General features: G+C 38.4%; 1 protein-coding gene across 2 annotated transcripts in view; it reads left to right on the forward strand.

Annotated features, from left to right (window-relative positions):
* The first annotated feature begins 1981 nt into the window (after window positions 1-1981).
* Window positions 1982-23114, forward strand: part of LINGO2 (leucine rich repeat and Ig domain containing 2) — a 1191160-nt gene continuing 1170027 nt past the window's right edge. For both annotated transcript variants that reach the window (XM_044265545.1, XM_044265546.1), the window contains exon 1: window positions 1982-2421. The gene's annotated coding sequence lies outside the window, so the exon portion shown is untranslated. The remainder of the gene's footprint in view (window positions 2422-23114) is intronic.

Consider the following 23114-nt stretch of genomic DNA (forward strand, 5'->3'; position numbering starts at 1 on the left):
GTGTTGCCAGCCGTTGCCTGGTTCCAAGGGACAGCCTCGATCCATCACCCTCCCAAACTGACAATCGCTTTGGGTCTCCGCTTCCTCCAGAGTGGGCTCACAGCGAATTCAAAGCAGGTTCATTCCCGAAATTGGTAGCTATTGGTTCACAGATCGTGGGCGCGGCAAGGCTCACCTTTGAATGCTCTCCATCGATTTCGGAGCTGTGAGGAGCGCCGCTGGAGCTCCTATCGACACAAATTTCTTTTTCTTCCTTTTTTTTCTTTTTTCTTTCTTTCTTTCTTTCTTCTTCTTCTTCTTCTTTTTTTTTTTTTTCTTTTTGCCGAGATCATCCCATTGTTCCACTTTTGCGCCTTGGCAACTGCACGTTCGGCGCTCCTGCACTGTCTTTCCGGCCAAGTCCGCCGCCTTCAACTTGAACTGGACTCCGGGAGCCTGTCTAGCGCCCGGGTTCCACAGAGCAATCTGAATGGAGTCCTTGTCTGAGCGACGCGACCCGCGCGGGAGCAGAAGAACGTCGCTTGGTCTCCACGCTGCGCAACTTTGTGTTTTCTTCCGGCAGGTCCCAAGCTGCAGAGATTCTCCAAGCCCCGAATGAAAAAACCCACAGCAGTTCTTAGCCTCGCCAGCCCTTGTGCAGGCAGAGTAACGCTCTGCTGGTGTCGCGACCTTCCAGAGCACAAACGCGAACCGTGGTTTGTAAAAAACCAGAGGGTAAAAGTTTACTTTCGGGGAGCAGTTCCACAAGCCCACGCCGGGTAAGACAAACTCCCGCTAGGAGTCTCCTTCGCCGGGCGCAGTGAACGAGCCTGGGGTGCTTCTGAGAGAGGAGTCTCTCCGGCTTGGGGCTCCCCAGCTGGGCGGTACCCAGGGATCCCTCCTGGTTCTCAGGGGAGGAAAGAAGTTGGGACAGGAATTAGACCTAGACCTGGACAGCTCTTAAGGTGCAAACCCTTGGAAATGGCTGCTAAAGGGGCTGAGTCTCCAGACTCCTAATCCCCTCCCCGTGCTCCAGCAGAGCCTTACACCTGCTACCGTCCAGTCTACAATATAAGCGTAGATGTAAATTAGCACAGTTCCAAAACCCAGGCATCACAAATCCATAGGCTGCTCCTTTTTCAAAAACCTACTTGAGTTTCAGGGGGGAAATGTTACGTGAGCGAGTGGGCAGGAAAAGGGGGATGAGAGGGGATAGTGGTTTCCAGGAAAAGATGTATAGGCTCCTCTATTCGAAGGACCTCGGGGAGCCCTTCGGCTCCCTAGCTAGTTGCTGCAGCCACTTCAAAGCTCCACGATAGAAGGGGCGGAGGTGGCTCCGGAGAGTGGTGATGGGGATGGGGTTAATCTTTAGTCCGGCGACCTCACGCAGGGTCCCCGGAGAGTAACTGGCCTCCGGGAAAGAGGCAGGGGGCCGAGATGCCAGGGAGGGCAGGGACCCGAGAGGCGGCCGAACTGACTTGAGGGCTAGCCGTGAGGAACTGCCCGCCGGCACCAATCTGCTAACTAGTGAGGAGTGACCGAGTCTTCCTGTTTTCTGCATCCTGGGAGGCCCGGTCCCTCTCCGCACCTTCGCACTTCCCGCTCGCCAGTGGCCTGGGGCTTGCCGGCGCCGGGCTGGGCGTGCGTGTGTTGCTGTGCGCGCGCGCAGGGGTGTGTGTGTGTGTGTGTGTGTGTGTGTGTGTGTGTGCGCGTGTGTGTGCGCAGCCCGCGCGCCGAGCCCGGCCGCCGGGACCCAGCCGCCCGCTGCCTGCCTGGCGTCCCTCCTCCCGGCAGCTGCCTCCTCACTGCCTTCTCACCTGGCGCTGCCGCGGCCGCCCGCCCAGCCCTGCTTCCGCCGCCACTGCCTCTCCTCAAAGTTTCCTCAGAACAGACACCTTCGCCAAAGGCTGCCCAGGGAGATGGATTTCTGAAGCTGTGCTTTGGAGTGGCTCTTCTTCCAGCACCTCTTAGCCTTGTCCCCAGCTAAATCCGAGCAGAAGGTTTCCAAAACCACGGGAGGAAAGGGGGAGGGGTTTTTTATCAAGAGGAAGAGAGGAGCGGCTACAACTGAGAATAGGATCTTCTTCCCTGCCTGATGCCGGCAGCGGACTGACTGATGGGCCTGTAGTGGTTAAAGAAGAAAATTAAATAAAATCAAAAATTAAATAGAAGAAAAGAAAATAGAAAGCCAAGTTGACCGAGCAGGGGCTGGGAGGCTTCCGGATGCCGGGAAGGTTGTCCCCGTCTCCGTTTCCACGGGCGTGAAGATTTAGAGGTGCCGCCGGTGCGAGGGCTTTTAAACCGCCATCACCCCCTGATCCCCTTGGAAGGAAAAGCCGGTGCAGAGCTGAGGCAGAGAGGTGTCGAGGAAAAGCCTGGACTTGTGTGCAACGCGTACTTGGCTTCGGATTTTAAGCACATGAACGAGAACAGCGTCTCAAGGTAAGAGGCAGCACAACCGCTGCCGGGAAGAAGAATAACTTAAAATAGATGTTGGGGCTGGGGTGTGGGGTTAAGCTAAGTTGGGATGATCTCTCCGGGCGTCACCACGAGATTGCTCAGCCGGCGCGCATGGCTTGGAGCGGACAAGTCCGGGAGTAGCCGGTGCCACGGTGGGAGGCAGCAACCGAAGGGAGTGTTCTGATGTCCTGACCTCACACTTTCTGGAACCTATTGGAAATAGCTGTCGAGCTGGGGCGTATGTCCGGGCTGATTTATAGCGTGGATTCGTGTGTGTGTGTTTCTGGCGAGATTTTTGTTTGTTTTTTAAATTTTTAACCCCGCTAGCACCGCAGACCCTTCCCCCCGTTGCCACAGATCGCTGTGGGCGTCGGCGAAGGGCGCTAGGACGCGGAGGCAGGTGAGCCTGGCGCAGGTGGGCAAGTGGGGGCGGCGGCATCGGGCCGGCTGATTGCCGGGCACGCGAAGCCCACGCCGCCGCCTGGCTAGCTTCTTGCAGCGGGCGTCGGAGCCCTGGCGCCGCGGGTCTGCTGCGGTTCCCTTCGCCTCCGCTAGAGGCTCCCAGCGGGCGCCGCGGAGCGGGTGGGTGTGGGGGCGCCGGGAGGCGGAGGGGCGAGCGCGGGGAGCGAGCGTGCCCGTGGGGTGGCGGAGCGGGCGCGGCAGGGGGAGGCGAGCCCGGCTTGGGCGGGGGATGTGAGCCGGAGTCCCGGTGCGCCTCCTGGCTGAGCGCAGAGCTGCGGGGGACGCGGGTCCGAATCTAGGCTGAGCTCGGTAAAGCTGTGCCCCGAGTCGGAGCCACTTCGGGAATGAGATCCTGGCCCGCGCCCTGAGGGCAGTCCCGGGAGGTAATGTCCTCTTTCTCCACTCTCGGCCTGCCGTTCTCCGTCCCTCCCCAGCCAAACACCCAAGGTGGGAGGGAGTGGAAGGTGCGGGTTTGTAGGGTCCATATCTAAAGGTGCCTTTCAGTCTTGCTCCGTGGAGCTCCGTGGAATGTGTCTTCGAACTAACCTGTAATTTCATCCTCCTCCCCTGAATATTTGCCTGCTTTAAGGGAAGTTTTCTGCCGAGAGTGTCGGGTGACTGGTTTTGGGGGCCGGGCTGCTCCGAGGTGAGCGAGGGGACCCGCTGTGCTCCCCTGAGCCGCAGTGGACTAGAGTGCGCGACTCCAGGATTGGGGTGTGGTGAAGAAAAGAGTACCACACCCTCTTCTTTTCCTCCCCAGTCCTTTTCACCTGGTGATGAGGTCTCACCGTCTAGCTTTTACTGATTTCTTTCGCCAAGGGATTGGCTCTGAACTCAAGAGCAAAGCGGCTGAAAGACTTGGAGGGAGAGAGATGAGAATGAGAGGGAAGTCATGGCCAGAACATCAGGGGAGGAGGGAGGGTGAAGTTAAGCTTGTGTGTGGGGTTGGGGGTGAAGGGAGCTAGGAAATAGCCTTGGAGTTCAAGATTTTTTGATGAAGTCTGATTCATTTCATATTCCACACTCTCTTTGATAGAATCCTTTCTCAAGCCACCAACAAAAATCATTTCTGCTAGATATTGCTGTGGGCACGGTGGGCACAGAATATGTTTGATGATTGTGTCTAGGCCACAAGAAAAAAAAGAGTGGGTATTGTGTGTACTTGGCGTGATTACACCGTGTCTGTCAGGCAGCACGAAATGTATGTCATTTTCATTGTGCTGTGTTGTGTTTGTGCATACCATATGTGGTTATTTCACACTCAGTAATGCAATTTCAGCCTTCTGAAGGTGGCTCTTAACAAACATGACTTGTGATATTAAACCTCCTGCAGAATAATAGTGAAGGAAGCCAGAAAATATGATGGGGCATGGAGTATCCCAGGAATATTGGATAAAAGCTGAGATCCGGCATTTGTGAAATATTGGGCCACATACTGAAAGTGCAAAATATGTTTTTCAGAGAGGAAGCAGTGGTTAGCATTTTGAAAGAAGGCGATGTGCTTTAGTTACTACCATCATCATCCTGTAGCTTGCATTACTTCCAATACGGTGAGAGTGTGAGGCAGAAAAAAAAAAATGAAGCACTTCCTGCTGAAAACTAAAATGTTTTGTGAGATACTGTCAGGTATTTCACCCTAAAAATTTAAATGGAATGGGCTGCCTATTGACGACGACTGAAGTGGTTTGGTTATCATGTATGTGTGGGACCTCTATTATTTTTGATCAAGGTAAATATGTGAGTTAATATTATATAATAAGTATAATTTAGTGGAAATGGAAGAAGGCCAATTTTTTCATTCCAGAATAACATAGCATGATCTCAAGGAAGATTTATATAAAGTTTGTCATTAGATGTATTACATTGGATAGAGCTCTGTACAGGAGACAAGAATAAATACCTTCTTGAAATCTCAAAAATGATGGCTTATGTTCTTAAAATAAACTGTTGTAGGAATTTTACTTTGTGACAAAATAATAGTTATTAACCTCAATATACTCATGTGTATGCATAGACACAAATTATTTTTTTGTTGAATTGAATTAACCAAGACAAATACATAAGAAGGGCTCAGTTTTCATTCTGAAAGACACCTCTGAAGCCAGAGGAAGATCTACTAGTATTAGCAGTCTGCATATAAGATGCATAAAAAAACGTTGTATTCCTTGACAGTTAATGGAATCAAACTAGTGAGGCTGGTTTGTAAGCTCAAATTTGGTTTTAGGACCCTAAAGATTTTTTTTTTCACTCTAATAAATGTGATTTTAAGAGACCAAACATTGAAATGTTCCCTGGATGCCATGGACCTGAAAACTGTTTTGAGTCCTTTGAAACTTCATGTCAAGAATAAGAAGTGATAGGATGTTATCACAAATTAATTGGCTTGATGCTTCAATTAAAAACTGATTATTTTCTGGCTCTGGTAGTCATTATGGTTGATTTCATTTGGTTTCTAGATATTCTGTGAAAGGACTCTAGGTGGAAATGTTTTCCTGTAGTACAAAGAGAGGAGGTCACTATAAGAAAAAAAAAAAAAAAAAAAGGCTTGCTAGTTACTGATTCTCCAGTTTGGTTGCATTTTATCTAAAAGCAGGATGCAAGCTTATAAAAAAAAAAGTTTTCTGAATTTACATGAATGTTTTGCTGTCTGTTATAACCCTCAACCTATGCATAGTACACCATTTATAAGTCTGATAAGGAACTGTGTCACCAAGCCCTCTCCCTTTATGGTTTAGGGGCTATTTCAGTGTAAAGAACTTTATGCACTATCTAAACATAAAAGATCTTATTTCCTGAAAGAAAATCAGTTGATCTTAAAAAAAGATATTTTATGAGAAAATGAAAGGAGGATAGGAGAGAGAGGTTAAATAGGAGGCAAAGGTTTACTCTAACTGCATGTATCTCTTTCTTCTTTCAGCACCTTTTAGAAATAAAAAAAAAAATTCCTATTTCCTTCCTTCCTTCTTTCCTCCCTCCTTCCCTTCCCTCCTTCCTTTTCTTTCTCCTTCCCCCTCCCTTCTTTCTTTCATTGTATCATTTTCTCTCTTTCTTTTGGTTAAATAGTTCCTTCAGAAAATTGTCCATGCCAATTTATAGTAATTTCACAATGATCAGTCCATAATTTATTTTTAAATGGGAGATAATTTTATAATACTGACTGTTCTGTTTAGTTTTAAATTATATAGAAGAAGCCTGCGAGAATGTGGGGTTGATTCTTTAGGGAATCCAAGTCATCAGCTGATGGTTATCTCTTACTTGTGGGTGCTTCTTGTGTCTGGTTGCAGCTCCTTGTTTCTCCACAAACATGGCTAGTAGTCACTGGAGGTACATGGACTGCCTGGCAATATGGTGCGTTGTGCTTTCCGTGACTTATTTCCACGTAGTTAATACTTTCTTCATGTGCATGATGGCCAATGTAACCAAATCTGAAATGTTCATATTAAGCAAATAGTTGAGTTATACTTGTCAATGTATACCTGTTAAGAAATTAGTAATCCTTTTTAGGAAACCCTTAACTCCATCTAGTCTTTAGTAAATGTAACTATTTTTTAAAGTTGCTAGCTTCTTTTTAAATGTCCTCAAAGAGAAAATCTAGCGTCCAAAAATCTCCCAGGAGAAACTAATTCAGTGCCACCAGGAGGCAGCATGAAAAAGTAGAAAAATCATTGGATTTGGTTTTAGAAGACCTGAATTATTCTTCTCTCTTACTACTAATGGAGTCACTTTTGAAAAGCTCTCTTCCTTTTCTAAGGCTCAGTGTGGAATTCTGTAAAATGGGGAAAATTAATATCTACACACTTTCTTCTTATGCTTAAAACTTGACCACACATAGCTTTAAAGTTTTTAAAAAATAAAAATATAAAAACAACAACAAAAAACCCCTCCAAGTTCCAAGTCAATATCAGACATTGAAACACTTAATAGAAAATTACATGAAATATATTTAAAGAATATCTGTAAAACATTCATAATGAAGCATAGATTTTGAAATGACTTTGATGAGAGTTGTTGTTGTTTTTTCCCCAGGGGTGAGGGGCTATTAACAAGTGTCATGAACGAAAAGCTTAAATTAATATGTGTATATGTGAGATGATTTTCTCAAAGTTATTAATATGGCACAAATTATGTGATGCTTACTATGAGAGACATAAAAGTCAATCTGAGCATTTGAGCTGTTTTTTAAAGCACTATGACAATAAAGAAAGAAAAAAGAAGAATAAATATTTTTGAATAATAAAGTTTAAATGGACTTTCCTCCACCCCCCCCTTTTTTTTCTTTTTTCTTTTTCTTTTTTGTAACAAGAGAGAGAACACAAGCAGGAGGAGGGGAATGGGGAAAGGGAGAAGCAGGCTCCATTGGAGCAAGAATTCTAATGTGGGGCTTGATCCCAGAACTCTGGGATCATGACAGACACTTAACATCTGAGCCACCGAGGTGCCCCCCTCCCCTTTTAAAAGCATTCTACATTTTTCTTTTTGTGTATACTGAATGGAATGCGAGTAACAATTGTCATTGATTTCATTATTGTCAGGTCGGTTACCCATTTTGTATAAACACTTTAAAAGTATTTGGCTTTGAAATATTGATTCAGTAGTTTAATTTGTGAAGTTGGACAGAAAACTAGCACAATTTCTTAGTTTTCACAATGGAATTTTCTCAGGAATGCTGATAGTCCATTTGTCCTATTTTATTAAATGTTAATTTTATTATGTATAGGTTATTTTCATCAGGTGAATTAGTAGTAAATGATAGATATTAAATGACTCATTGATTTGAATAAAAATTTAAAAGCCCCATTGAAATAATTATGTGCTCTTTTGATAAAGTATGAGGCCTGCTAGAATTTGAGACTAGAATAAATTTTGTTGCTTTTTAAAATATATTCACTGGTTAACATTAAGAACAGCTTATCTTTACTGGCTGCAAGGATAAGACAGATACTATCCTCCCCTAGAATTTTAGTTTCATATTTTTTCACATAATATTAGTAAAACTAAATGTAAACCTAAGAGGCTAGCCTAAAATAAATGACAAGTTTTTCTTGCAGATATAATAGAACATAATACCAAATTATTGATAAAAGAACAATTATTGTTTTTACAAAACTCTTAACAAATTTCAGTGTAACAGAAATATATGCAAAAATCTAAGATTCCCAGCACATTTCAGTTTCTAGGTATAGCACTAGAGAGTTTTTGAAATGGATTCTAAATTGGACTGCGTAAGAGGATTTTGTGTCTTCATACAATCTCATTCTATTATAATGTAACTATGGTTAGCTGCAAGATATCTATCTAGTAGCCAGCATGAAGGGAAATAATTAGCATAAAAACTGTATTGCTCCTGGTGTACCAGGGGAGCCAACAACAGTGCCTTGTGATAAATGTTGATTTTTGAAACGGTGGGCTTCATTTGTCAAAGGTAAAGAGCCTGTATCTTCTCAACTATTTTTCATCAGGCTTTTCTGTATTTTCTCTCTTTCCCCTCTCTCTTTCTCTATAAATATACCCTGTATACTATACTGTTCTATAATATATAAATATACTGTGCTTTTATATGTTCTGTTATATATAATATAGCATATACATATTATATATTATAATATATTATGTATTAGTATTTTATTTTATTTTTTAAGACTTTATTTATTTATTAGAGTGAGAGAGAGAGAGCACAAGCAGGGAGAGCAGCAGGCAGAGGGAGAGGGAGAAGTAGGCTCCCTTGGATCACGACCTGAGCCTAAGGCAGATGCCTAACCGACTGAGTCATCCAGGTATCCCCAACCACCTCTTCTTGTTGGCACTTTCCCCAGTGGTACTGCCATGTACTTCAAGCCTCTATGCTAAGGCCTAGGCTCCTTCTGTCATCCTGTCCATGCACCTGGCCCTGATCATTCTTTGCCCCTCCAAACCTCCAAAGCAGAAGTTCCAGTACTCAGTGCTCTTCATGGACAGTGCTCTCCAACCTTCTATCTTAAATCCCCCAAAGAGAGCAGTTCTTTGTTCTTCTCTGTGTTCAGAAGGCAGAGAGAGCATGATCTGCTGGTAGTGGGGCCACCCGACACATTTTTTGCCTCCACCTTTGCTTTCCTGCCTGGTCTCACTGTTAAAGAACATTGGGAAAGCTCTTGGCATGTATGGTCAGGACCCTGGGATCATGACCTGAGCCAAAGGCAGACACTTAACCTATTGAGCCACCCAAGTGCCCAGTATTTTAGATATATTAGATAACATAGTCTAGGGACGCCTGGGTGGCTCAGTTGGTTAAGCGACTGCCTTCGGCTCAGGTCATGATCCCAGCGTCCTGGGATCGAGTCCCACATCGGGCTCCTTGCTCAGCAGGGAGCCTGCTTCTCCCTCTGCCTCTGCTGCCACTCTGCCTGCCTGTGCGCTCTCACTCTCTTTCTCTCTCTCTGGCAAATAAATAAATAAAATTCTAAAAAAAAAAAAAATAGATAACATAGTCTATTACAGACCATAATATAGATATAGAATATTATATGTATTCTAATATGTATTATATGTAATATATGTATTATAGATAGATTGATTGTTGATCCATAGATCTCCTGCTAAAAACAGTTCATGGTTCTTATATAGGTATGTCCTTAAATGTCACCCATTGGCTAAGCCTATGTTTATGGATTGCAAATGGTTTTCTTTATGGTTTTCCTTTAATTTCACTGCAGGTAATGAAAAGCCCTACCTTTGGCCTTGGCTAGTTAAATTCACATCAGTTAACACTCAAATATTTATTGATTTAAAGTGGTTTCCTGTATGGAGGGCGCCTGGGTGGCTCAGGAGGTTAAAGTGGTTTCCTGTATGATATTCAGGATTTAATGATGTATATAATTGTCCTTTGTTCTTAAGAATCTTGTGATCTTGTTAAAGAGAAGGCAAAAAGTGGATGATAAACTAACAAAGAATAGTCTATCAACTGATTCAGAAAATTCTTGCTATGTATCTATTGTTCACAAGAACACACAGAATAACAATACAAGAGTTGTATAACCAGGCAATTCAGGGTAGCTTAAGGTGAGAGTGGCCTGGGGAGAACTCATAATGAGGGGAGGGAATTGATCTGAGGAATAAGTAATAAATATATAATTTAAGTGGTAATTGATGCAATGCAAATTTACACAATAGTGAGATAATCTTGGTGATAAGTTGGGACAAAGATGTAAACAATGATAGATTTCCTGTGTTGGAAATGGACTGGGAGAATAGACACTCATATGTATCATTGAGATATTGTAAACTGGTCAACCCTTTTGGAGTAAAATGTAAATAATAATTATTTAATATTATTAAATTATTATTTAATATAAATATAGTACTATATTATTAAATTATTAAATATTATTTAATATCTATTATATTGCAAATGTTCAAAATAATTGGCTTCATCGTTCCTCTTCAAGTTTATCTTCAGGAGAATTCTCTTACAAATCTTACAAAGATCTGTTACATATACACAAGAAAAATATGTAACCGAAATAGCTACCTATGTTTTAAAGAACTGTATTTATAGTCAAGACCATCCTATACCAAATCAAATGATGAGTGGATAAATAAAAACGATATATTGAATATTGAATAATAGTCAATAAAATGGAATGAAATACTTATGTATGCTGTACCATGAGTAACTACTCAAAAATTATGTTAAATGAAAGAAACCATACACAAAAGACCACATATTGTATGCTTCCATTAATACAAAATGTACAGAAAATCAAATTTACAGACTTCAGAATTAGATTAGTGTTTGTCAAGCACTGGGAGTGGGAATGATAAGTGACTACAAATAGGCACAAGGCACAAGGAATCTTTTGGGGTGAGCCAACTCTTCCATAATTGGATTGTGGTGATGGTTGTACAGATTTGTATATTTACTAAACATCATTGGATTGTTTATATGAAATGAGAACATTTTATGGTAAATAAATTACATCTTAATATAGATGTACAAATACTCACAATTCAAAAAAAAAAAAATGCCCCAAAGTCTTCACAAAAAGTAAACCCAGGTACACTGGGATTTATGAGTGAGGTGACCTCACTAATAAAATCTCTGAATATTTAAGAAAGAAATAATACTAAATCTACACAATCTCTTCTAAGAAAGTGTAGAGAAGGAAGCACTTCCCATTGTTTCCTATGACTCAGCATTGCCCTGATACCAATAACTTGAAAATGCATTATAAAAAAACACAAAGGTACAGACCAATATTCTTCATGAACATAATGTAAACAGTATTAATAAAAGTTTAGCAAATATAAATCCATAGTACATAAAAAAATAATATGTCATGACCAAGTTGAGTTCATCCCAAAAATGCAGTGATGGTTAAATGTTAGAAAATCAATCTGTATATAGTTCACCATATTAACAGAGTAAAAAAGAAAAACTATATGTGATCATCTCATTAGATACAACAAAAATATTTGAGAAAATTCAACATTTATTCTTGATAAAAACTGTTAGCAAATATTCTAGGTATATTAGAGAGCATCCTCAGCTTGATCTAGAACATCTGCAATAAGCCTATAGCTGATATATTTAATGGTCAAAGACCCGGGCATTTGACTAGCACAGTTGATTGAATGTCTGACTCTTCGTTTTGGCTCAGGTCATGATCTCAGGGTCAGGGGATGGAGGCTCACTTGGGGCTCTGTGCTCAGTGTGAGGTCTGCTTAAGATTCTCTCCCCCATTTCCCTCTGATCCCCCTCTTCTATAAAAATTTAAAAATCTTTTGAAAAACTGGTGAAAGACCCACTGCTTTTCTTGTAATCTGAGAAGCAAGGCAAGAATGTCTGTTCTCATCACTTCTACTTGATGTTATATTGGAATTTCTAACCAATCAAGTCAAGAAAGGGACTCAAAAAGGCAGACAAATTGCAAAGAAAGAAGCAAGCCATGCTTAAACGCTTATTTACTGAATAACTGAAAACAAAACAAAACAAAACAAAAGCTTCCAGGCATTCCATGGGAATATCGTTAAATAAACTTTGGAATACTCATACAATGAATTCTGTGCTGCCAGTTTTGTGAGAAAGTAAATGGAGTGTTGAGGTTCTTTAAATAGCGTCATAATAAAATCTCCAGTAAAGATTAAGAACAATGTAGGGGCACCTGGGTGGCTCAGTATTACGCACTTGGGCTCAGGTCATGATCCCAGTGTCCTGGGATGGAACCCTGTGTCTGGGGCTCCCTGTTCCCTGCTTGGCAGGAAGCCTGCTTCTCCCTCCCCCACTCCCCCTGCTTGTGTTCCCTTTCTCACTGTGACTATCTGTCAAATAAATAAATAAAATCTAAAAAAAAAAAAAAAAAAGAATGTAGTTGTAGAATAATACTTAGTCTATGGTAGATTGATATATTGAACAACTATTTATTATATACCTTTGATGTGTTAAACACTGGGGTAGGCCCTGGGTTTATATTATCTGTGGGAAGGGGCAGATTATAATCCTTCCCTTTGAGAGATTTACACGCTAATATAAGAAGGAACTCATATGAAACTGAAACAAAAGGAATATGTAATGAGAAATTGTGTTACAGGCATAAAAGAAACTAAGTAGAATGGCATAGATTTATACATGAGGGTTATGAGAGGGATGGGAAGATATTTCTAAGGGTATCTTATACCTAGTGAGCACTCAGTAGAGAACTTTGTTTGTAATAAACTAACTCAAATCATTCTTCTTTCCTACTCACTTTATTTCTTTTCTATCCAGTAACTTGCCAATCCACTGTTTAAGAAAGAACATACATACTCTATTTTCCTATCACACTGACTTCTCTTGTATTGTTACATGAATCTCTCACTTGGAATAATTTTCATATCATCATCAATATTCATTGAGCACCTACTGTAAATAAATGCATTATCTTAAATGCTATGGATTCGTAGTTCCTTAAAGCATATGCCATTCTTTTAGTTAATATAATTGATGCCTCTTTCTTCATATGTAATTTTAAATATTTTTTTTTCTGATTAGGAAAGTAAAATATTCACATCATAAAAAGATTCAGTGTTACAGAAATAATGTAATTTACAAAATGAAATTGATTCCTGGGGGTTCCCTTTTGCAAAATAAGATACTGTGTTGCACAAGAAATGAGAGAAGAGTGAAACTCAGTCCTGTTGGTTAAGGAGCAAGAGGATTGAGTAGTCAGGGACCAGAAAATGTTTGAAAAGATAGATATCAAATGGGAATTTTAAAAATACAGTGTTGTACCATGGGCAATGGCACTCCTTTCTATGATCTCAAACTCTTCAGCAAACTTACAAGAGTCTTAGTAACATTGATATAATTGGAACCCTAGTACAGGAAGACAAGAGAGCTTATTTTTATGTCAGAGCTGGGGCAGCAATGAATGTAAAAGAGCCAGCCCGTGTAGGTTAAGAAGGTGCTAGCAGGTACACACATAACAGACGCTCCTTCCTTGCATCTTTCCTGTGAGGGGACTTAACCATCTAATCCATTTACCTGTCCATGTCTTGGAAACCTGCTTTCCAACATTATCTCCTCCACGTAATTGTCTAACATATCTTTAAGCAGTAGAGCCTGTAACATATTGTTTTGTGTTTCTGTACATGGCTTGAATTGACATTGTTTTATTATTTTCCATAAAAACTCATTCAACACAGCTAAACTAGATAGATGGCACTCTGTTTGCCCTTTCTTTGCTAAAGACTTTTTGACTGAGATACAGAAGAGCATTCTAGAACATATTCTTATGGTATTTTGTACATGCCAAAATTAAGAAGAAAGCATTTATAGTTGGTTCAGTATTCTGGAATCTTGCAGGGTTCTACATAAACTTTCAACAAAAATGTAGTATGTCTTTGGCAAAGAAACTAAAATCAACATAAAAAATGAATTATTTTGTCATTCATTATAATTGAAAATATGTGTGAATGAGGCTGATAAAATCAATGTGAAATATGAAATGAATTCTGCATGTTATTATAGGTGTATCTGTAGCTTAGCAATATACTTTGATCTGACTGACTGTTGAGTAGAGGTACACTGGATAACTGTCCTGTTGCACCTGGAGCTTCTGCTCCTGTTTGTCCATCTATAGGAGCACCTACTGTGGACTTTATAGAGAGAGGGATATGGGGAACAAAGCTCAGAAAAGAAGGTTCAATGATTATATTAATGTAAAGTTCAAGGGAGGGTATACAGCTTGATTCAATAGAAATTAATGATTTAAAATTATAGCTTTAGAATATGGATTATAATCAGATGTTTTATCACTAGTAAAGGTAGAAAAACATGGAGAAGTTATTTGCATTTGGGGGAATAATCACCCATCTTCCCATTTAGCTGTCTTTGTGGGAGAAGAAAGAATATAGAGATATCAAGTGTACTAATTGCTTTATAAGAATAAAGTGCTAATGAATCTAATTAATAATTCATACTAAGTTCTGAGATGTTGGAAACAGTATTTAAATGTAAAATAATATAGTACTTAGTGATAAAACTGTTCAATTTTTCATATATGTGTGGCTTTGCACATTGGGAACCCCCCACCTAAAGTAGGCTTTTCTGGAATATCCAGAAAGGCTCCTATGCATCCTTTGAAAACTAGACTAATGTCATATTCTCAATAAACTCTTCCAGAAGCCCCAGACAAAATGCAATCTTTCTACTTTTACAAGCTTTTATTATTGTATGTATTTTTAAAAGTACATTATTCCTTTTTTCTCTGTTCTATGTATCTTTCCCAAACCTGTGGTAAAAATTATATCTTACTTGTCAGTTTTTTTAAATAATTCAGAATATAGTCAGTTTTTATTAATTTTTTTTAGAATGAGTTGAAATATGATTTTTAGAACATTATGGACAGTTTTAAATTATATTCCAAATCATCATAATACTATTCCCAATTGGTAAAGGAGATAGTATGGTTAAAAGTTTAAAGATCTGGGGGCGCCTGGATGGCTCAGTTGGTTAAGCTTCTGCCATCAGCTCAGGTCATGATCTCAGGGTCCTGGGACCGAGCCCCACATCGGGCTCTCTGCTCAACAGGGAGCCTGTTTCCCCTCCTCTCTCTGCCTGCCTCTCTGCCTACTTGTGATCTCTTTCTCTCTGTGTCAAATAAATAAATAAAATCTTAAAAAAAAAAGTTTAAAGATTTGATTTCAAATCCTGATTCTGCCATTGCCTGTGCATTGTTGGACCTCAAGCAATCTCTTAATCTCATGAAGTATTAACTTCCTAATGTAAAAGAGGTATAATAAGTCTTTTCTGCCCTGTATACCTTATGTGGATGATATAGTGTTAAAATAAATAATGAGTGCAAATGAACTTGTATACTCAGTACCTATATACAAATAAAGTCATTCTTGAATTAAATATATATTTAAAAGTCACTAGTAAAATAATCTCAAATGCAATAATGTTTATCACTTTTAGAAACAAAATTGAGGAAAAGCAAAACCAAAATGAATCAACTCGAAATTTATTTCTATTGGATTTTTAAATTGCCTTTTTGTAAAATAATTTCATCACATTTTCATATCGTAACAGTTTTATCTAATAGATTATGAAGCAAAGGTACCAATACAGATCAGACAATTACAGTTTGAACACTGGTTACACAGATGGGTCACTTGAGAACGTTCATGTAGCCTTTTACACTTAGGTGAAAGACTGTTGAAAAAACTCTTGGCACCAAATAAGCACCAGTGGTTACTGCATCTTCAAATTACAACCAATTTACATGAAATAATCTGTATTTTACTTTTTTATTTTGAATATTTGACCTCTTCAAACACTTGTATCCTATCTTCTCCTATTTTCTTATTTGATACTTTCTAGATCATTGACAGAAAAATTCAAAGAGCAAATACTTATTGATTTAATAGTAGTTTTCTTCTGGAGATCCACTATTAATGTGTTGTGATAGTATAAGGGGTTATTGCTCTATGCCTAAATCTAGTTTGTTGGAAATAAATTATGTTTTTTGTCTCTGCCCAGCATTCCTATCTGGCCAATGATACAGAGTCTAATTGAATTTTCTGCCATTCATTTTGCTGTGATGGAGCATTTTCCTAGGTATTTTTGACTGAAGTCAGTTTCTCATAGCATTTCTGGTTTTAATTTTGGTTTCATGTTTCTGAGAAAAGACTCTAGAGTAGATTAGCCTGATTTCTAAACTTTTTCCCCCATTTCTGTAATAGCTTTTTATCTTAATGCTTTTCAGATTGTCTTGGTTATATGTGATATTTTGTCTCTGACTTTCTAAAGGCATTTTGATAGTTTTGTTTTTATTTGGATTCACTTTAAAGAGTTTTTTGTTTGTTTGTTTGTTTGTTTTACTTATTTTTTTTTTGACCTTAGCTTTCATTGAAGATGCATTCACCTAGCACAAATTTTTTTTTTTCCCCCACGCATATTCTTTTTTAAGTGAATGAGTGTTTATCCCTTTTTCCTCTACTACTCTCCATATAAACCTGCTCAGTGGGGCAAATCCTTTTCTTGCTCTTGCATACAATCTCAGGTCTCATGCCTTATTTATTTACTATTAGAAAGTAGAATGTTCTGTGATCAGTTCTAACTACATGAATAGTTTTATTTCTGTTACAACCTATTTATTTAATAAGGAAATCCTGAACAAACAAACAGACAAAACAAAAACAAAAACAAAAACAAAACCAACGAGACTCTTAAATACAGAGAACAAACTACTGGTTGCCAGAGGAGATGTGGGTAGGGGGATGGGCAAAATAGATAAAGGGGATTAAGAGGTACAGACTTAAATAAGTCTCAGAGGTAAGTAAGATAAGTAAGTCTCAGAGATGAAAAGTATAGCATCTCGATTATCGCCAATAATGTAATAGCATTGTATGGTGACAGATGGTGGCAGCACTTACTGTGGTCAGCACTGAGTAATATATAAATTTGCCAAATCAATATGTTATACACCCGAAACTAACATAACATTGTATCCTAGTTATACTTCAAAAATCAGCACATTGCATACCATAAAATAATCATGTTGTAAAATGTAAATATATATAATATTTATTTGTCAATCACACCTCAATAAAGCTGAAAAAAAGTTGGTTATTTAAAAAAAAAAAAAGGAATCCTAAATTCTTTTAGTGATAAAAGTTTTTCTCTACCTTAGCTGAGGCTAGCTTTCTGTTGGCCATTTATCATGGGGAAAAGGGGAAAATGGTCAGCTTCTCCTGTGTTTCCCTAGCTGACTCTCACATTTTCTGTCTTGTTCAAGTAGGCTGCCTCTGGCTGCTATAGGGTTGAATCTCCGAAAAGTAGAAGAGGTGAAGTCTGATTTATTTGATGTCAATGTAACTTTAAATAAACTTCCTTAGGGGTTGGTGGACTCCTTGTTTTACCTTAGGGTGGTGTGGTAGAGAGTAATGTTACTCATGAAAGGTTTCTGTGCCTCCTAAGCACATGGTAGGATTGAACTACCTGGCTTTCTGTGGTTAGGTGAGGCCATCTGGCCAAGGAGTTGTGAACAGAAGTGACAAGTGTCATTGATAGGCTAAGCTGGTGTGAAAGACTCCAGAGATTTTTTTTTTTTCCTTCTGACACTGCATCCAGGAACTTTAGAGAATGGTGGCTGTTCTGTCAACCTAAACTACTAAAACTTTAATGAAAAGAGCCAGTGTCTGCCCACCACTGACACAACAACCAGCATGAGCAAGAAACTAATCGTTGTGATTTTAAAAGCTTACTGAAATTACTGGGTTGTTTGATATCATAACATAGCCCAGCCTCTGAAAACAGAAAGATATGTGGCTTTCTCAGAAGGAATGGGACTATTTGGCTACATTTTCTGTGACACAAGAAAAGCATTTCCTTCTGGCCAGATGCATACTATTTCTCTCCTAGTTCCCGGAAATCTCAAAATCCATTTCTTCTATTGGAATGACTCTATCCCTCTATGTCTTCTCAGACTGGATTTGAAATGTCTCTAAACAAGGTTTTTCTTCAAAGTTGCTCACCTCTGGTCTTCTGGAAACATTTACATAATCTTGTATTTCCTGGGAAAGTGTAGCTAGCACCTCTCTCTAGTTTGCCAGTTTGGGAGCATAACCTTTCATTTTTCATTCAGCTTAAGAATGGTTTAAAAAAATACAAGATGACACAAACAATGCTCTAATAATCCTCTGGAACATACCCCGCAGTAATGGTCTTAGAACACTATTCTAAGATACATATCAGACATTAACTGTTGCCTCCCTCAGGTGTCAGTGTATCTATTTCAAACTTTTGAAGTGGTTTTCTTAAAGCTTCTTCAAGGTTTGAGGTGAGGAGATGGTGGTGGTATTTATTGCACATCAACAACTCAAAAAAAAAAAAAGTTTCTTCTACTTTGTTTCCAACTTTTTTGACCACTTAAACTTCAAGGGACATTGACCCACAAAATTGTCTTTTGAGAGTTTCCTTTTCAAGTTCAACATAAATAACCTAGCACTTCCATTAAAACACGAGGATACTTGTCAACTATTATATGTATTTTGGTTTTTGGATCTAACCGAAACCCACATAGAAAATGTCTGATTTTACATCCTGCCTAAGATCGCTGTTGAAGGGTATGTTCTAGAAGATTGTTAGAATGTGGTATGTGTTATTCGACATTTTTAAACCATTCATAAATTGAATTAAAAATACATTTGCCTGCAACTGCAGAGTCATGGCATCCCTGAATCACAAAATGATTTATGGGAGCTCTGGCAAGTTATTTTTTGGTTGCTAAAATCAATATGATGCTATGCATAAATAGTGTAAATTCACTCACTGGTCATTAAAGCTATTTGGTGTTTCTGCAAGTGTTGCTAAGTGGAATTTATTGAAGAGACTTAAGCAAAATGTATTTATTCTTGCCATTTTAGGAGAACCTGTACTAAAACTTCTGCTGTCAGTCACTGCCCATTTATTCTAAAAGATTGTTCTGGCTAAAACAGTTAATGAATCAATCTTTGAGACTGATTACTTGTGTTATAAGTAATATGCAACACTCTTGAGTTTGAGGAGGGAGAGACTATGGTACTCTACAAATGCATAATACATATTATACATTAATAACATTATCCAGAGCTCACTATAAAATTTTAAACTTAATGAAACCATGAAAGGATGCTGCATTATGCTACCCTGAAATGAAATATTCAATCATTTTAGTTAGCAAACCTCAAATAAGCAAAAATCCTAGAGTATAAGTGCCATTATAAATTTGTATTATTTTATCTATTATTATTTGTGTTATCTTCTGAGTCACAGTCTTTCATGTGGCAAATATCACACTTTAAAGATCTAAACCAAATTGATGAAAAGAAGTAGAAATTTTCATACAAAATAATGTTAGACTGTTGCCTCTTTGGGGATGATCTGATTAACAGCTGATGTGTTTGAGTAGTAAGATTTGGGGTAGATCAAGAAAGGAACATTTTCGTACTCTAGTCAAGGCTGGGTTATTGTATAGCTGATAATTATACAATTTTAAGTTTCTGTTTCCAAAAGAATGGTAACAATTTAAACTGTACATTTCTGAGCACCAGTTGTTTCTTTGCAATGTTTGTAGGGTGCAACAGATTTTATGCACAGCTGATTTAACGTTATAACTGGACATGGGCATCATCTGGCAACCTTAAGAAAATTCCATCACTTAACTTTACAGTCTAAGCTTTTGGGGCATCTATTTATTTATTTATTTTAAAGATTTTATGTATTTATTTGAGTGAGAGAGAAAGAGAGAAGGAACTCAAGCAGTGGGGAGGGGCAGAAGGAAAGGGACAGGCTTACACCTTGTTGAACACAGAGACTGACAAAGAGCTTGATTCCAGGACTCAGAGATCAGGACTCTGAGATCATGACCTGAGGGGAAATCCAGAGAGGGAAGCTTAACTGACTCAGCCCCCTAGGAGCCCCCAGACATTTATTTGAACCGCTTAAGTGAGGTTAAATGGATTTAGAGGCAGCAAAATTAAAAAAAAAAGGAAGAAAGAAAGGTATTTGTATTACCAATTGCAACTGAGTATGCCTTACAGCTCCTGGTAGTAGGAAAAAGAGTAAATTACCCAACCTGGAATAATAATGAGCAAATGTGTAAAAAGTTGCATTTGTAATAGCCAATGACCACATCTATTGGCCCTGAAGTATTTTCTATGTGGTATCTTCTTTCAACGTCTTTTCTGCCCCAGCTCAGGAAATTTGGCATTTGTTTTCTGCCATCTAGAAAATTTTCCGCATATTAGGCATTAGACCTCAATTACCTGTCTATATTTTCATAGCCTTTGTATTGCTTTTTAATTAGTTAATTTGGGTTAATTTTTTATCTTAAATTAGACCATGGGCTTCTTTAGGGCAAAGACATTATAGATTTCTTTTGCATTAGTGTGCTAGAGTCCTAGCACACTTAAGAGTGTATTCAATCTTTATTTAACACCTGGGAAAGATTTTCTATCAATATAATGGTGGCATTAAGGATACTCTTCTATCATAGCAACAGTTTTCCAAAGTGATGAGAGGAAACTGTGACATTTTATTTGTTAATTTGAGTATCTCTTTATACCTTAAAAAACCTCAAATTATATATATGTTAAATATACTCAATGAAGATGATGATATTCTGAAGAATTAAAAGAATACTATGATACTGTAGACACTTCCTTAAACATAAGGAATGTAACAGGAAGGAAGTTGCTATCAGTCAAAAAAGTATATTATAAGAACAAGGGAAAAATAGTGGAGAATCGGGTTTTTATGAAATTAGGTGGTGGAAACCGTATGTAATTTACTGCTAGACAACATTTCCTTGATTGGAAGGAGTTAGCCACAAGATGCACAAAAGTCCCAAATATAGTTTGATAATTCAGTACCATTTATGTGTGTGTGTGTGTTGTACAGGGTCGTTAGGTCCATTAAGAAGAAAAGATTGAACCACAATATATCCCGAAGGTACAAAGTATCAGCTGCCTTCCCCAGTGTTTCTTAACTGGGTTTTCTCATCTAAATTGGAGCACAATTGAAATGGTTTGTGAGATTTTATTTTCTAAAATCTCCCAAGGATAGTGGGTAACTAGTACCATGCTAGATGCAGAGAAGAGGAGTTAACTTATTTCATACAATAATGGCTTAGGGCATTAGAGCCTTATTTAGGTATAAATTATTTTGAGGTGAGGATATCTGCAGCATCAGGAGATGTTCAACTTATGATTTTATGGCAGGGAGCTGCAAAGAAATGGATGTTCTGTTGAATATTTGCCTAAATATTGGTATATTTAATATACCAATATATTACTGACTGAATCTTGGTATATTTAATACCATAGAATGTATTGGGATCAGATTTAGCTATTTTGATAGTGATTGAAGTTTAATATGAGCAAAGTATTTTTCTCATGTCAAACTTTATAAATATTTTAGCACTGCCCTTAACAGATTTTCCTAAGTAGTAATTAAGTGAAGATTAAAGTTTACTAATTAATTAAGTAATTTTGCTATTATTTTTCTAGTTTTTAAAAAAATATTGTATTTATTTATTTGAGAGAGGCAAAGACAGTGAGTGAGCATGAGCAGGAAAGAGGGGAAGAAGCAGACTCCCCACTGAGCAGGGCTCAATCCCAGGACCGAACCCCCCCCCCCATATCATGACCAGAGCCAAAGATAGACGCTCAACCCACTAAACAACCCAGGTGCCCTAGATTACTTTCTTTTAATAGATAAACTTTTCCTAAGCTTTCCCTTAACCTTCTGAGTTATTTAAGCCTGGTGTAATTGCTGTAGTTATTGGTGATAATCACCTTAATGTGGACATTAATCCAGAGATAAACTCACTTTTCTTTGACTAAATCCAAACGTGAGCACTCAGTAAAAAAAACCTCTGAATAATGTACTAAAACGTTCTATATACCCTGGAACAATTGAATATCCTTAGCCAAAATATGAACTTTGAGCTAAAACTAACACCTTTACAAAAGTTAACACAAATGGAATAGCTGACTTACATGTAAAACATATAACTATGTAACTTAAAACAACAACAACAACAACAAACATGAGAAAAATCTTCAAACTTAGAGCTTGGCAAAGAGTTCTTAGATTTGAAACCAAAGGTACAATCCATAAATTAAAAAAAAATTTATCTGTTGGATCTTACCAAAATTAGTCTTTTGCTGTGCCAAAGCCCATGTGATGGACGAAAAAGGAAGTGAGAGACTAGAAGAAAGTATTTACAAGGCATAGATCTGACAAAGGACTAATATCTAGAATATATAAAGAATTCTCAAAGCTAAACAGTAGCAATACAAATAATCCAATTAGAAAATGAAAAAAAGATAGGAAGGAATATTTCACCAAGTATCTATAATGGCGGAAACACACATGAAAAGATGTTCAACATCATTAGCCATTAGGGATATGAGAATATAAAACTCAATGAAGTATTGGTACAAAACCATCAGACTATGTGAGATAATGTGAAAGGCTGGTAAGGAGGCAAAGAAACTGGACCACTCATACTTTGCTGGTGAGAATGTAAAGTAGTGTGTTAATCTTGAAGACAGTTTGGCATTTTCTTAAAAATGAAACATGTGTCTATTATATCATCCAGAAATTGCATTCTTGGACATTTATCACAGAGAAATGAAAACGTATTCATACAAAAATTAGCACACACATGGTCATAGCAATTTTATCCATGATAAACTGAAACTGAAAATAATCTGGTATTCTTCAGTAGGTGGAATTTTAAACTGTGGTATTTATAACATGGAGTGCAGTTCAGTAATAGAAATGATCTGGGGATATAAGTAACAATTAATATGAATCTTCAGGGAATTACGCTGAATCAAAACTGCCACTTTCTAAAGGTTATATATGCCTCCATTTATAAAATATTTTTAAAATGACAACATTATAGCAATGGAAAACAGATTAGTGGTTGCCAGGTTTGGAGTATCTCGTGAGGTTGAAGATGAGTGTGGTTACCAAAAGGCAGCAGAGCATTCTCTGTGGTATTGGAGACGTTCTGAATGTGGATTGTCATGGTAGATACATGAGCTTACTCATGGTATGACATTGTATAGAACTGAAAATATATACATAATTCAAAAATAAGTGAAAGGAATACTGGGAAAATTTGAATATTAGCAGTGGATGGTTTCAATGTCAGTATCCTCAATGATACTGTACTGTAGTTTTGTTACATGTTCTGTGGAGGAAA

This window comes from Neovison vison, chromosome 9 (genome assembly GCF_020171115.1).
Source record: "Neovison vison isolate M4711 chromosome 9, ASM_NN_V1, whole genome shotgun sequence".
NCBI lineage: Eukaryota > Metazoa > Chordata > Mammalia > Carnivora > Mustelidae > Neogale > Neogale vison.